Below are 16,152 nucleotides of genomic sequence, written 5' to 3'. Positions count from 1 at the left end.
GGGCTTTTGGCTTGGAATATCTTCGCTTGAGTATAACTGCTGTCCGTGCTGTGTGTGGAGCAGATGACCATATAAAGAAACCCATAATGGATTACTTTATCATTCGTTTACCTTTAATATGAACATCCACCATTGTAACATTATATATATGTGACAGAAAATGAGGAAAAGTATAGGTCCCCTTTAATAGATTTATCATTTAGTTTATATAAGGTAAGAAAACAGTGAAGAATTCCCATCATAATTTCCAAAAGCCAAAGGTGACATCTTTAAATCGCCCGTTTTGTCTGCTGAACAGTGTAAAACCCCAAAATATTCAATTTTCAATCATTTAAAATGAAGAAAAGCAATGAATTGATTGATCAAAATTGCTGTAAATTTTCTATTGGTTGAGTTAATGACTATGGACTAAGTCTTTCAGCTCTAAAAAACAAGCTAAACTTGCATAGGTGAACATGAACTACAACGTAAGAACACCAAGATACAAACATACAATCATGCAACCTTCAAAGCATAAAAAAGTAACGACAGGACAATTTTAGTTATTTCGGGGGAAAAGGAGTGTGTCCAGGCATCAACATCCGTACACACACAGGTGATGAGAGAGTAGAGGGCAGTCTGATATTGCTGTGCAGACATCAGTTAAGGCCAATTCATGCTTCCCACGTTCCGTGCCCACGGACAGCTGCGAACTTATCTGCACACGCACTTCCATTTATACTACAATCGAGGGTCCATGGACACAGATATGTGCACACTAGTAAACAGGGCTTCAGCATAATAACTTTCCAGAGTTGTAAAATCCAGTACTACAAACCACTGTGCAGTGTATATCTAAACAACCTTTAAACACAGTAATCTGTTACTCCAACCGGACTTCCTGGGTCAACCCGCCCGCACCAACACAAACCTTTGTATTGTTTTACACTGTACAGCGCTGTTTTCAGTCTGAATGCAGCTGAGGAGTTCCTGTGTTTTCTAAAAATCCCTCTACAATCGCATAACAAAGCTAACCAGAGAGCTAGCAGTAGAATTCTGCCACATTTATGATGGAAAACTGCTAAAAACTGCTTGACTGAGTCCTATCCAAATTGTGTTCAACTCATTCAGCTGGTAGTCTTAATGGGGCCCTTCTCAAGCATGCCTGTTTGGACAGGTGCCAAAGGGCTCAGTACTGCCCAAAACAAGAGTGATTAGTGGCCTGAAATCAAACAGTCCCATCTGTTTTTTCTTCACTGTGTGAGCTCAAAATGGGTTCTACTGGCTAAATGACCCTTGCTGAATACCCATCACCGTGTGTCAAACCTTCATATAATTTCAGTATTCACAAGGTATAGAGGAAAAACCTGCTGTGCTTCCTCACTTTGTTTGCAACAACTGTTTTTGCTCAAGAGGAAATTTTGGAAGAGAGGCAAGGGGATGAGAGAGAAAAAGAAGTGAGATGAAAGAAAAAGCGGAGGACAGGAGGCGACGAGAAAAGAGGAAATGAGACTAAATGAAAAGAGGCACTGAAGGGAAGGAGAGATGAAAGGAAATGACAAAAGAGCGGAGAGGAAGACAGAAGGCAACAAAGGAGATGAGAAGAGGGAAAGAAGCAACAGCGAAGAAAGGAGGAGACAAAAAGGCCAGCTTTGATAACGCAGCAGGAGGCCCAGCAGGTAGAAACTACCTCCAATGTTGTCTTAATCACCTTTTGATCTCTCCCCCCCCCATACCCCCTTTCCCCACACACACACACACACACACACTTGTTAGCACGCTGAAACTTGGACTTGGAGAGGAAGGGCATTAAGATAAAGAGAGGAAAGGAGAGAAAGAAGTGGCAGATTTTTTGCAAAATAGGGAGAAAATGAGACAAAGATGTGAAGCAGAGTCACATGAGGGGAAGGAGAGAACAAGAGGATACTTCTGTGTTTTCCACAAGCAGCTGACACCTAGATAAGCAATTACCTCCCAGCCAGGTAGGGTATCATGTAATTTTTGTTGTAAATGTGAAATTGTGTCCTGAACATTACCAGTATACGCTTGCCTTGAAGTCAAATTGATGTAGCACTGTGCAGGAGAACAGACCTTTGCTCTTGTTGCACGTCACTCAGTCTGACACAGTTTGAAAAAGTAAAATTCGTAACCGTGTGTAATTTTTGTGAGGTTAGTCATTTGACATCGCCAAACTGTCAAGAATACAGCAACTAAAAATTTGATTTAAAGGAATATCTCACATTTACGTTAGCATGTTTCTTGCCGAAAGTTAGGAGAAAAAATTGATTGACTCTGCTGGTTGCCTGGCAACCTCATGGCGATCACAAGACTCCAGGAAGTCACTGCAACCAGCCAGGAAATAGTTCTGCAGTGTTCCTGCCTCTAAATCAAACTTCCCTCAGTAAATTAAGGTTTTAAAAAAACACAACTTGTCACTTTTCCACTTCAGCTTTTGTACAGATCAAACAAACTTCTCTCTGCTTCTCCAGGCTGAGCTAAACTATCCATCTCCTGATTCTAGCCAGTTACCATGCTGACAAGTGTCAGTATGGTAACTGGCACTTGTCAAACAAATGTCAAACAAGTCCTTTAAGATGGACATGAGCACAAAGCCACTCATGAATTCAAAGATCACCACAAAAATGATGTCAGCTTGATGTGATCTGATACTGTGTTGACTGTTAGCAAGGGCAGTTTGCTGGGGGTTGCGTGTGTGTGTGTGTGTGTGTGTGTGTGTGTGTGCACTGCACTAGTAAGGACATGTAGTCCCTATGGGACCCTGCAACACAGTGACTCGGTTCCAGTACTGCTCCAAATAATACCAACAAACTGTCAAGCTTCACACAAACGTGCACAAACACATACACACACCGCAGCATCTAGGTGTAGGAGGAAGCTTTCAGTTGATGGTAAATCCTTAAAATCAGGCTCTTGAGGCTTTGTGTGTGCGTGTGTGTGTGTGCGAGATGTTTCGTTTCAGTTTGGTGAGCTCAGCACCCACATCTGGTATCTAGGGATTCACTCTGTGTTTTCGTGTGAGTGTGTGTGTGTCTATGAAAGAGGGAGAGAGGGAGGTTTTCCATTTTATATCATTGGTCTGGGGGACAGCTAATGAGGATCCAAATACATAAATATATGAAATATACACATTATTATATTCAAGCTTTTTTGTTTAACAATGTGCACTTTTATCTCAGTTTTACATAAAATTGACTCAAGATGTAGAGAATCCTCAGTAAACTTCCAGATCCTTTATCCAGCAGCACAGTTGTGTACAAATGTCTTTATGTCTGCCTCTTCAAACACTCTTTTTTCCAAGAAGTTTAACTAAATGAAAGTTTTCATGATCCAGTAAATTTTAAATATGAATTTTAACATGCATCTGTGACAATAATTATGAACTGTTTTGTCAAAAAAGTATTTTAATTATCTTTCAGCATCTGCACAATGTATTCCATGATTTACGATACATATTACTAATGCACTATTCTGATACTCTTCTCTTGCAGCTGATAATAGGTGAGCAGATGGATTCATTGTTTTAAAGGACACTTGAACAAGTCCAAGGTACGGTTTAGATTTGGTTTATCTGTATGAATGACACACAGTAAACAGGACAAAAAGAGAAATGCAAATTTGTTTCAAACTTTCTGATTTTGTTTTGAATGTTTTTACCACGAGTGAAACTTGAAAATGATCTGCCAGTACCGAGAGATGACACGACTGAATAACTGGAAATAATCTTGATATGTGTGAACATGAAACATAATCTCTGCCTAAACTGCTTTGCGGTGTCATGTCATCTTACAGTCACTCGCAGACAGGCATTCTGCAGTAATCCAAGAACTGACACAATGTCGGGGCAGCGGGGTTTTGATGAGCGTGTAGCCTTGTCTTTTTAGCAACACCGTTCGCAACCATGTGGTCACACACATTCATGTCCATCCTTCATTTTAACCAGCTTATATCTCAAATACATACACTTACTGCCAATGTGCACATTCTCTCATCAGTCATATTAGTTATAGAAATAAAACACATGAGAGATTTCACCAAATTTCTTCCTCACAAAACTGCCAGACTTATTCACATGCATTTAAAATGACTTAACATCTACCTTCAGAACTGCTGCTAATCCTCATTTTCTCCTTCATGATATAAAGATAGTGACTGTAACTATTGTCATACAGTGTATGCTAAAGCATGAAGTGATGCAGTAAATGATAAAACAGGGACACATAAATGAATTTGTAATCTGTGCATATGTTCTCATGGATAAATTGACTAAAGCAGCAATCATCTAGATTGAAAAAGAAACTCATCCATCCAATCTGCACCTACTTTCAAATTCAGGATCATAAATAACTGGATCTTATCACCATGCATTGGATGAAAAGGCAGGAAACAGCTAGTATAGGTCACTGGTCTGTGTCAAAACTAATTTATAGGCTGTCAAAGTTCAGTAGCTACTGTAGACAATAAAGCCTTCTTTCGCCTGAAATTGAAGGTTGCAACCAACAATAATAATAATAATAATAATAATAATAACTTTATTTGATTTGTATAGCACTTTTCAAAACACAGTTCAATGTGCTTTACAGGACAAGATAAAATAGTACACACAGTCAGAATAAAAACAACAAAAACATAATTAAAACATAAAACGTAAGACCTGATAAAACAAAATGTATAATGAAAATAATTGAAATAAAAGTGATAAAAGAGGAATAGAAATTTGACAACAGATTTACTATAATAAAAAAAAAGCCTTCCTATAAAAGTGAGTTTTGAAAGTGATTTAAAAGAACAGCTGTGGTAACCTGACGTGCCTCATCCATGGAAAGAGTTTGGAAAAGGGCAGCCAGGCACTTTCAAAAAAACACTTGGCAGGTGACTGGATGAACCATCTGTCCATCAACGTCTATCACTGTCTTACCTTGCGAGACAGCCGGATTGGCGACGCTGACGCTGACACAAGCGCATAACTTGGAAGCCTGACAGGATGGATTCTTCCATGATCTTACGAATCCAGCTGCCTCGCAAGGTAACAGATGTGGGGCTCTAACTGAAAACACCCGGTTACCTTTTGTAACAAGGCGGGCTGTGGGAACAGTTAGGAGGGTCCTACCTGAGGAGGACAGTAATTAATAAGTTTAAAATCTATTCTATATAGGTACTGAACAGGTAACTGGTGTAGCGTTGCAAGGATGGGAATGATATATTCTTATCTCTTGGAATTTGTTGGAAGTCTGGCAGCTGAGATGGCCTTTTGGCTGTCCCCCCAATGCAGGGAATTACAATAATTCAGCCGTAACAAGATGAATGCATGGATGACTTTTTCAAGGTGCACTTTAGATTAAAAAAAATTAACTTTTGCAATGTTCCTTATTTGGAGAAAGTGTGATTGTACTACCTTGGTGATTTCTATGTCAAAGCTCAGAGTCAAAGATCACACCCAAATTGTAGGTGGAGTGCTTAACATTGGAGGACAGGTTCCCAGGGTTCTTTTTCAAGTCACCCGTCAGGTTAGAATAAAAGACCTCAGATTTGGACTCATTTAGCCAGAGCAAGTTTTGTGACCTCTTAATGGCCAGTGTGAACAGGACAGATGATTACAGCAAGAAGAGTCTGTGTTAATATTCATTAGGGCACCTGAATATTGTTTTAAGACAGACATGAAAAATTGTGAACCTATCCTTCAAGCTAGAACATCTCATAACTACAGACAGGTGTTCAAATTCATAACCGCACCTGGTGAACGATGTAAACAAACAATTAAAAGAAACAATGTTTCTAAACTGAGTGACAGAATGGCTGTTGTCATGTTTCAGAGCTGAATAAAAGATCAAGCTCGAAACAACAACACAATTATCGTTGTAGTAAACTCAGCCCTGCATTCAGTAAAATCTGGGATTTCTACAATGGCCACATCTGTTGGCGAGTTTATTACAGCAATGATGAGCACAAATAACTAGAGAACAGTTTGGTGGAATCTGAAAATAATCATTTGAAGGAGGCATTTTCCCACCCGACAACCAACGTCTCAGCTCGTACTGCATATGTAGCAATTGCCAGGTTGGATTCTACTGACTAGCTGTGTGAGTCAAAAGGGATGATTCATTGATATAGTGACAGCTTAGGGAGCATGTTAAGTTAGAAACCAGTAGACTGTTACACATTGTCAGTGTGTGTGTTTGTGTGTGTGTGTGTGCTTATAATAATGCACTTAGGCTTGTGAGTAAGTGTGCCTGTCTCAAAATGTGCAAAATTATTTGTTTGTGTGTGCGTCTATTTTACAAAGCAGTTATGTGCATGTGTGTGTTTACGTGTGTGTGTGTGTGTATGTATGTGTGTGTGTGTGAGAGAGAGAGAGAGAGAGAGAGTAAATCTGTCTCCTGGTCCTCCCCACAGCCTGTGGAGAGGATGAAAAAGATTTAATACCTCTGCCAAGGTGATGCCCTACAGTGCTGCCTGTCTCACACACATACACACTCAGGGGATTAGTTAACCTCCTCCGGTGGCAAAGTACAACAGTCCACTGGCATTGTCCAGTAGCTCTCCTGGACTCTAGCAAACTGCACACACACACACAATCTGACACACACAAATAAGTTCATGTGGAGACAGACACATAGCACCAGAGCCCATTGGCATGCAGTACTACTAATCTCTAGCATACACAACCACACATTTAGAGAAAAAAAAACAAACCCTTTGACAGACATTTTCAGACCATGTGCTCAACACACACACACACTCATAACTCATATCATACTCCTCCCTGTCTAGCTACTCTCTTTTCGACCTTTGGGCATTCTCTCTATAACTGACATCACCACATGTACTGTTCCTTTCCCTTCTGTCTCTCTTTACTCCTCTTTTCCTTCTTTGCCCAGATCTCTCATTCTAGTTCACCTTCTGTTGCTGTATTCCCCTCTTCCACTGTTTCCCACAGCAGATTTCACTTTAAGCAAATATTTCTCTTTCCATCCACTTTTTTTTAAAATCATTTACTCTTCATCTATACCATGGAGATAGAGATGAAGAGGTTTCCAGTTTTAATCCCACAAGAACTAGAGTGCACAATGACAATATATATATTTTTTTTAAATTTCTATCTTACATCACTCTTATGATACAACTTAACTACACTGACTTAAAGCTGCTTGAGGCAGCTTCCCATGATTGCTACCAGAGTTGGAGCAAAACTAGATTACTTTACTTTTCCACCCATCTGACATAAAAAAATAATAATATGGGCAAGTCTCAACTAAAAGGGTAGGTTCATCAAATTACAAAAAAAATATATTTAGCACTTCAGATACTTTTGGTTCTATTCGTCCAGGGTTGAGATATCAAGACACATATTCAAAATGTGTGCAATTTAAACTATACACAGTGCAAGATACAGACGGGTGACAAATTAAAGGAAAAACCAGTAAAGGTCTGAATGCTTGACCCCTACAGTGAGGGGATCTGGTGGCTCTGTTATGCTGTGGGGGAACTTTTGCTGGCATGGTTTGGTTTCCCTTAAAGGGAAGAGTTACTGCTAATCGATACAAAGTTGTTCTGAGTGTTCACCTTTATCCTATGATGAAACATTTCTATCCTGATGGGAGTGATCTCTCCCTGGATGACAATGCCTAAATTCACAAGGCATGAGGGGTCACTGAATGGTTTGATGAGTATTGCACTTGAATATAAAGACATTTGCTAAAATGTCAGATTTTTCAGATTTTTCATGGGAGGACAGTCTCGAGATAATTGAGAAAATATTTTTTCCTGGAATTTGAGTGAACTGACCCTTTAAGGGAATGTGACACTCTTGGCTAATGTAACATCATTTTTGTGATCTTTTTTACATAGGAATATTGCTGCGTGCACCTTTGAAAGTGTTCATGAATCACATGACTTTGATATACAGTATTTCTTGTTATCTTGAAAATGATGAAACACAGGATAAAAAAGGAAACGCACATCTGTGCTGATGAGATACAGGCTAACAGGCAGCGTGGTAAATTGTGCAGTGATGTTACCTTAAGACATATTTGTCTGTCTCCACTGTAACTTTGTAATGCTAACAGTGATAAAGACAGGTTACCATTAGTTAGCTGTCCCCAGCAGGTACCCAGACAGGCCTGTGGATCTCTGCACCGTCTGGACTTTAAAGCAACTCTTCCATAAACCTCTCTGTCTATCTTGCCTTCTCTCTCTCTCTCTCTCTCTCTTTCTCCACTTCCCTGCCAGGGGATGAGCAACTCTCCTGTCAGGAAATCCTTTAATCTTGACCCACAGTGGAGTGATGACCCACAGACACAAACTGGTCTGTATCCCAGAGCTTATGCATGTGTTCATCTATGTGTGTAGGTATGTGTAATACTCATTTTTAGGAAGGAAACTGAGTTTGATTTGAAAGCAAAGAAAGTGCCAGACTGAGAAAAACTGAAATGCAATTGCGTGGCTTCCTTCCACACAAACGTCCACCAGTGAATCAATATGCAATAGATATACCTTGAAAAGACACACATGCATAAAACATCATGAAAATACAAAGACAATCGTGAAATACCCCCAGAACGCAGGCACACAAATACATACGAACGGGCCCCGAATACACAGACAAAAGTAGACATGAATGTATAAACGCACAATAACAAAGCAACAGGCCCGAAAAACACAGGAGGAGAAATGAGGGAACAAATCAGTGAAACGGAAGAAGGGTGGGAGGACGAAGGAGTGAAAGAAAGGATGCAGGCTGCCAACACAAATTAACACACTCTATCTCCTTCTGCTTCTTTTTGCTCTCCCTATTTTTCACCCATTTCCTCTACCTCTCTGCTTCTCATTTCTCTCATTTGTTCCTCTATTTTCTGTTCATTCTGTTCTGTGTGTGTCCCGTCCTCCATCTTTCACGCCTTCTTCTCTTCATCTTTCTTTTGTCTTCCTTTCCTTTCTCTTTCTCATCCCTAACTTCTTCTCTATGCCTTTTCTTTTCCAACCTCTCCTCTCTTCTCCCTGTCCCTTCCTCTTCTCTCCTTTCCTCTTCTTCCTCCCCCCCCTCATCTCTTTCTTTCTGTGCAGAAAAAAAATTGAAACCTACTGAAATTTCATAAATACAAATTTGCATATATATAGTGTGTTTCTATATAACTCAGTCAACTCAGACACCAGTATGATAACAGCCAAGACACCAGCCAAACCATCTAACCTACTTTAGCGTGTGTGTGTGTGTGCCTGTGTGTGTGTGTCTGTGTGTCTGTGTGTGTGTGTGTGTGTGTGTGTGTGTGTGTGTGTGTGTGTGTGTGTGTACTAGGTGAATGATAAATTAGGCTGACTCTGGCCTGCCATCTTTTAACCACAATTAGAAAGCTTTTCTGACAGACTGTCAGACTCAAGGCTAGCAAACACAGACACGCAGTACACACACGTCTGGAGGCACCCAGCAGCTTACAGACAGACATGGAAGAATGACGTATGAGCAGACACCATTTCCAAACCATCACACACACACATACACACACACACACACACACACACACACACACACACACACACACTCACGGTGATGCATGGCCATCATTACCCGTGCCCCTCCCTTGACAGCTGTTCCCTCAGCAGAGCGCCCTGCGATGGTACGCTGCTACACACACATATACACACACAAATTCTCGCCACCCCTCTGAGACTACCAGCACAACATGATAAGCAGCACTAGAGAGGTCAAAAGTACACACACACACGCACGCACACACACACACACACACACACACACACACATACTCTATATACCTACAAAGATTGTCTAAAATCGAGCAAAAAACAGATGGTGAGCCTGCAGTCGTGGCCATTAAAAAAAGTTGTCTCGTATCCTGCAGCCATCTTCCTCTATAACTGCAGTGTGAGATACTGAGGCAACATTTGATCCCTTGACTTACAAATGGTGTGACAACATTCAAGTGAATTTGATAACACCACAGGACAGACCAGAAAGCAGCCAGGGTGAGAGTCACGACTATTGTGGTTTGTGGTTTTGGTTCATATCTTGCTTGATTTCACTTTATAAAACAATACTTTGATTATAGAGAGGAAAGGAATTAGTACATTAAAATTTTGGGGGATTTGCTGCCCAACAATGTACCACCCATTAGACGCTAAAAGTCCTGCATCTTTAAATAGTGGGGTGAATACAGCTGCAATAATAGTTGAGGGGATGAAAAGTGCCACATGGCTTGTGTCTGGGTAAATAAAGCGTTAGTCCATTGTTGTTTGCCTTCCAGCTGATACTCAAAGAACATAATCTATGTGCTGGATTTGAACTCATTTTGAAAGGAAAAAAAAAAACCTAAATCTGAAAGAATAGCTACATTCGAAAAAACACACACAGATTTACATTTATTACATGTATTATGTAGTACTACTTCTGCTGGCAACAATCTCTTTCAAAGCACAGAAACAGAATGCAACCTTTTAAAAAAGCGTTTTTTGTCTGGTCATTAATTTCAGCTACTAAGTGCTGTTTTATTTTTCCACATTTACTTAGAGAAAGAGTGTAAAAGAGAGGCTGAGTACAAAGTGATACTGCCAAACTGGAACAATCAGAGGAGCCGCTCTGCCAAGTAAACGACAGAAGGGTGGAAAGAAAAAGTACTTGTCCTCACTTTCACCCTGGCTAATATCACTTGCACAATTCTTGAGTGTATCTCTAGATTTTTTTTTTTTTTCCTCTCACTTAATCTCATTCTCCTTTCCTTCCGTTCCTCGCATTCCTTCTTCCCTTTGCTCTCTCTTCTCTTTATCCACTACTTTATCCTCCGCCTGTCTGAGTCGCTTCCTTCTGCGGCTTCACATACTTCTATACAAATCACTGAGTTTCTAAAAGCACCAAAACTGACATGCGTATATAGTTTAATGGCTTTATAGACTACCCATTTTCAGAGTTTGATTAAACAAAATACAGCACTATGATTTGCTCTAAAAAAAACATTTTCAAGTGTTCACTTCTGTATGTCATGACAAACTGAATAATATAGTGTAAAGAAGAATTAATTGCAATTTTAACAGACAACAATGTGAATAATTTATGATCTCAGTTCAGTAAGAAAGAAACGGCAGGTCAAGCAAGAATGGCAGGTGACTTTCTTAAGAAATTCACAAAGTGCTAAAAAAGAAAGTGCTAAAAACAGACACATTACATAGAAATTTAGAGTTGATTATTTTTTTAAATTTATTTCAACTACTAGTTTCACAGTCAACAGCAACAGTCAGCTAACAGCAAGAGTCTTAGCACTTCCTCTGAGAATACGCTAAAAATATCCCTGATCTAAACATGTTGACCTGGTGACAAAAGCTCCCTGTGAAGCTCTCTATGATCTTTTAGTTTCTTTATTTTTAGTGAAAAGCATAAGGAACAATGTGACGCTTTGACATGCTTATTGAAAGTTAAATCACCATGGAAACCAAAATAATGTTAACGAGCCAATTTCTAACTGCGGAATAGCCCTGAGAGTTGACGTGCAAATTTTCTAACAGAGTCATAATCGACGGGGGGTTAATGTGGTTTTATCATTCTGGAGGCTTTCTGGATATGGTCAATTACAGTTTTTTTATGATGGGTTACATGCATGAATCCAGATCTTCAAAACTCTTCACACAGTCAACTTTACCGACACGCTGCTGAGCACAGTAGTTCATGTTACACACAAAAGCAAATCCTTCAAGCAGACACTAACACTTGATTTCAGTTGATAACAACATACTGTACTGAGAAAAAAACACTAACAGGCAACACATGATGCATCTTTTTATGGCAGTCTGAAGTAGTAAATCACCTTGAGACCTCTAGTTTTTTTTAAAAACTTTTTTTAAATTGTGTATATGTTGTTTTTTGATTGTTGATAATGTAAGAAATGTGTATGTTGTGTTAAACTTTTCATTACAAAAGACGATTTGCATCACTCTATAGAACATACTACAGTGTATTCTACAAGAACGAGTCATAGAAATGCAGCAGGAAAGGTTTCAATGGGCTTTATTTATGACATTTCTTTCTTGTAATTGGTTGAATACAGATGTATTTCAATGTGGTTATGATTTGGCAAGTTGTCCATATGAATAAGTTGTTTTTTTTTAACATAAAAAGTTTTGAAGTGAGTATGTAAGCATTTGCAAAATGTGCTGCAGATCCACAGAGTTTTGTTGCTTGTTTGTGTTTAAGTGAGACAAGTATTCAGGACATTTTGAAGGCTGTAGTCACTGAATGCTTTCTGTGTGAAAACAATGCAAATGTGTCACAGTTTGTTCCATAATTGTTGCTGTTGTGTCGACCGTGTGAAGAGTTTTGAAGATGTGTCAGTATTAAACCATGCATATAACCAATCATAAAAAACAGTAGTATTACTGATCTAAAATACTGTGTTTAAATATGAAAAATGTTTTTGATTTCATTTAATTTGATGAGCCTACAGTCTTTATTGTGGCATCCTCCTGCTTTTCTGTGTAGCTCAGGCAGATCATTTATAACTTTCTGCACTAAAGTGTGTCACGACCGCTGTCCAAGGTGATGAACCTGGGATCACCAGGGATGTGGGAGCTGTCCATGGTGCTTACCATTGTTCACACTGATAGGCAGGATCCCTGTTGCTGCAGTCTGATGGCCAGCACAAAACTCCAGTTAATTTTCTTGATATTGTTTCCATCTGTTCCTGTGGCTTTTTAACTGTGTGTTCCAAGTTGCTGAGCCTTGACAGGCCTTGCTAATTAACATTACCTCAATCACATCTGCCTGGGATGTGAGAGTTTACTAGTTTAGTGACAGTGATTAGAGTCTGATTGTAGCACAGAGTTGGGAAGAGGCAGACACATTTTTTAAGAGTTATATTTCTCTTTCTCTGCTTTCATCCAGTCCCTTTCTCCCTCCTTTCTTTCTATTCTCTTATCTTCATATCTTTCCCTCTGCCACTCCTTCTCTGAATTTCTTTCTCCTTTCATATCCCTCTTTCTCCTTCTTCTTCTCCCTGTGCTTTATCTTTTATTTTGACTTCTATTCCTATTTTCTCTCTCACTCTCGTATCATTGTGTTGTCTGTACAGTTGGCAGCTCTATCTTCCTTTCCCCTTGTAGATACAAAGGCGTTTTAATCCTCAAACATTGCCAACAAATACAGGAACCTGGAATCAATAAACTGCGATCTTTGCCGTTTGCCTCTCCTCTTCTTTATTCAAGCGTGTAGTGTCTTTTCTTTTGACTTCAAATCCAAATATTCTTTCCTGTACTTTCTCGCTCTTTTCTCCTCCCTGCCCACCTCCCTCCCAGCCTCTTCTCTCTGCTTTTCCTCCTTCTATGCATGGCAATTTGTTATCGATTTTATACTGTTTCCAACTGGGGCTTGACAAATTGCAGCTGACAGTTGCTACTGTTTTGTTCATCTTTAAAACTTCAACTTTAGGATACAGGTTTTGAAACTAGAATTTTACTCACTGTAGTTTGGGAAAAGCCACTAGTGGCATCATTGTCATCATCATGCATACCCAAAGCCCAATCATAATGTTGCAAAACAAGTGTATACCACTGTCTGTGTCCTTGTCTTGCAGGTACTTCCCCTACACACCCTGGGCCTCTTCCATATAGTCTTTGGTCTCCACATTGTGTTTTTGTTTGTTTCTTGTGGCATCTCATGTAGAGAAGAAAACACTGGGCACTGGGTTCTGTGTTGTGGTTGAGGCTGAGTGGCACATTATTGTCTTGGCAAGACAAATCTTGGACTCTTGCTCTGCTTTACACGACAGTGGGCACTTGGCTCTTCACATTTTGGAGAAGTGCAAGTTTTTTTCAGACAGTGCACAATAACCTGACACTAGTAATAACATTTCCCAAATTTCTTTGGAGCAAAATTGGTTTGATTGGCTTCGAAAATAAATGAGAGACGAAGTAAACAACTGAGCTATTTTGATTGGATAACTACTCCCGCCATAAACAAAATTACAGCCAAAACACCAGACTGTTACAGACGATGGGTGTTTGTAACAGCACATATAGTAATTATCTGCATCAATATATAACCCTCAATATAAATATTGGAATTGGCACGTAACATGGACAGATTAGGTAATGAAGGTCACCATTAAAACTGTTAACCTGATAGAATACAGCAAAATAAGTTTTGATAATAAAATGCCCTGTACGTATGTAAATATAATATGAAAAACCAGCTGAATTTTGCACAGACTGATTGGCACAATAGTGCCAACTAGTGAACAACACAGCCGAGCTACACACAAAAATAAAATTAGACTTTGCTTTCTCAGTCAACACTCCAGCATATTTTCAATACACTTCCTTTTGAATATAAGGTGTTATATAGGTAGAGGGGGATTTGCCACAATTAAATTTTCACTAAAAGGCCATCAACAGGGTATATTAGTGATTTGACAGTGTTAACTCAATTCTGGAACCAGCTTCAAAAGGCATCAAGTTAAACATTAGCTTTAATAACAAATTGATCAAACCTTGGACCTTGAATTGATAAATGTTTGTCTGGAAAAAAAAACTCATGACAGTGTGGGGATAAAATGTAATCCTCAAGAAAATCTTTTTAAAGGGGACATATTATGCACATTTCCAGGTCTATATTTTCTTCTGGGACTCTACTGGAATATCTTTGCATGATTTACAGTTAAAAAAACTCCTTATTTACCTTATACTGGTCCTTTATGCAGCCCCTAATTCAACCTCTGTCCAAAACAGGCCGTTTTAGCTCCTGTCTCCTTAAGGCCTCTGTCCTGATGAGCCCACTCTGTTCTGATTGGTTTAACTTCCTTAAGCTGCCACTCAACAACAGAAGTCCGATTTTCTCATTCTTCACTCAACATATCAACATCTCAAATACATCTGTAAATGTGTGAGCACTAATCCAATCCAATATAGGCAGATGGACAATATGAACAATCTATGGAACAATCTTAGCAACAAAGACTACGGAACATGTGAGGACATTCAAGAACAATCTGACATCATAATGAGAAGGAAGCAGCATTCAGAGCAGACTGAAGCCCTGCCTTTTGACTTACGGGAGCATTTCTACATATGTTCAGCTCAAATTTTGGAACTTTGACCATGTTTAATGTGGACATCAGACATCCTAACAGTATAAAAATAACAGAACATCACTTCTCATCACTTATCACTATCCTTCTCATATAAAAATGCCCCAATTAATAGTATCAAAATATATTGACTGTATTTTGGCTATTCTCCAGATGGTAGTAACAGGTCGAACGTTTTTGTACACCAACTCAATACCGGAAATCAACTTGTTCTAATTCTAGATCAGCTGTAAAAACATGAATGAGGAAACAGAGAAACACTTTTTACCTCCCTGAAAAATTACCAGTGATGAATCCTTCACGAGAGCAATTAAACCCCATTTGCTCCACTGAAGCTCCACGGTGAACAGTCAAAGACGGTGGTTGTACTGGGCACCTCTCAGCTGTCAACATGTATAATTGGATGAATGTGAAGTGCTAACTTTTACAGGATAAATTAAAAAATGAGAGTAAAATTCGGGTGCAAAACGTGTATTAGCTTGTATAAACGTGTGTTTAACTTGTTAACTTGTAGTAAATAATGCAGAAGCCAGATTAATTTTGCATTCTGAGTCCATCAGGCAGCCTTCTAGGGGAACCCACACTTCACACGATTGTCTCCGTTTTTCTCCCTAACTTCCTCACTCTCATCTCAAAGTAAACATAAAACGCCCATAAAACAGATGAAACACAAAAGACAACAAAAACACCGACACACATCGTCTTATTCTATCTTCCTCTGCCTCATTCTCCCTCTCTCTCTCTCTCTCTCTCTCTCTCTCTCTCTCTCTCTCTCTCTCTCTCTCTCTCTCTCTCTCTCTCTCTCTTTCTCACACAAACACACACACACACACACACACACACTGAGAAAAAAACAGCACTGGGAGTGATGGATGAGGAGAGGAGTTGTGTGGGTGTGGCTGAAATGGAACTAATGACAGAAAGACAAGCAAGTGAGAAAACAAGAAAACAAGTGGGAGACAAGAGAGAGAAACAGAGATGGGGAGATACAGTGAAATAAAGACAGAGAGAGGCAGAGATGAATAGAAACAGACAGACAAAAGAATAGATGACAGTTATACATAAGAAATGG

This window comes from Thunnus albacares, chromosome 2 (assembly GCF_914725855.1).
Source record: "Thunnus albacares chromosome 2, fThuAlb1.1, whole genome shotgun sequence".
NCBI lineage: Eukaryota > Metazoa > Chordata > Actinopteri > Scombriformes > Scombridae > Thunnus > Thunnus albacares.
This window is presented reverse-complemented; position numbering follows the sequence as displayed.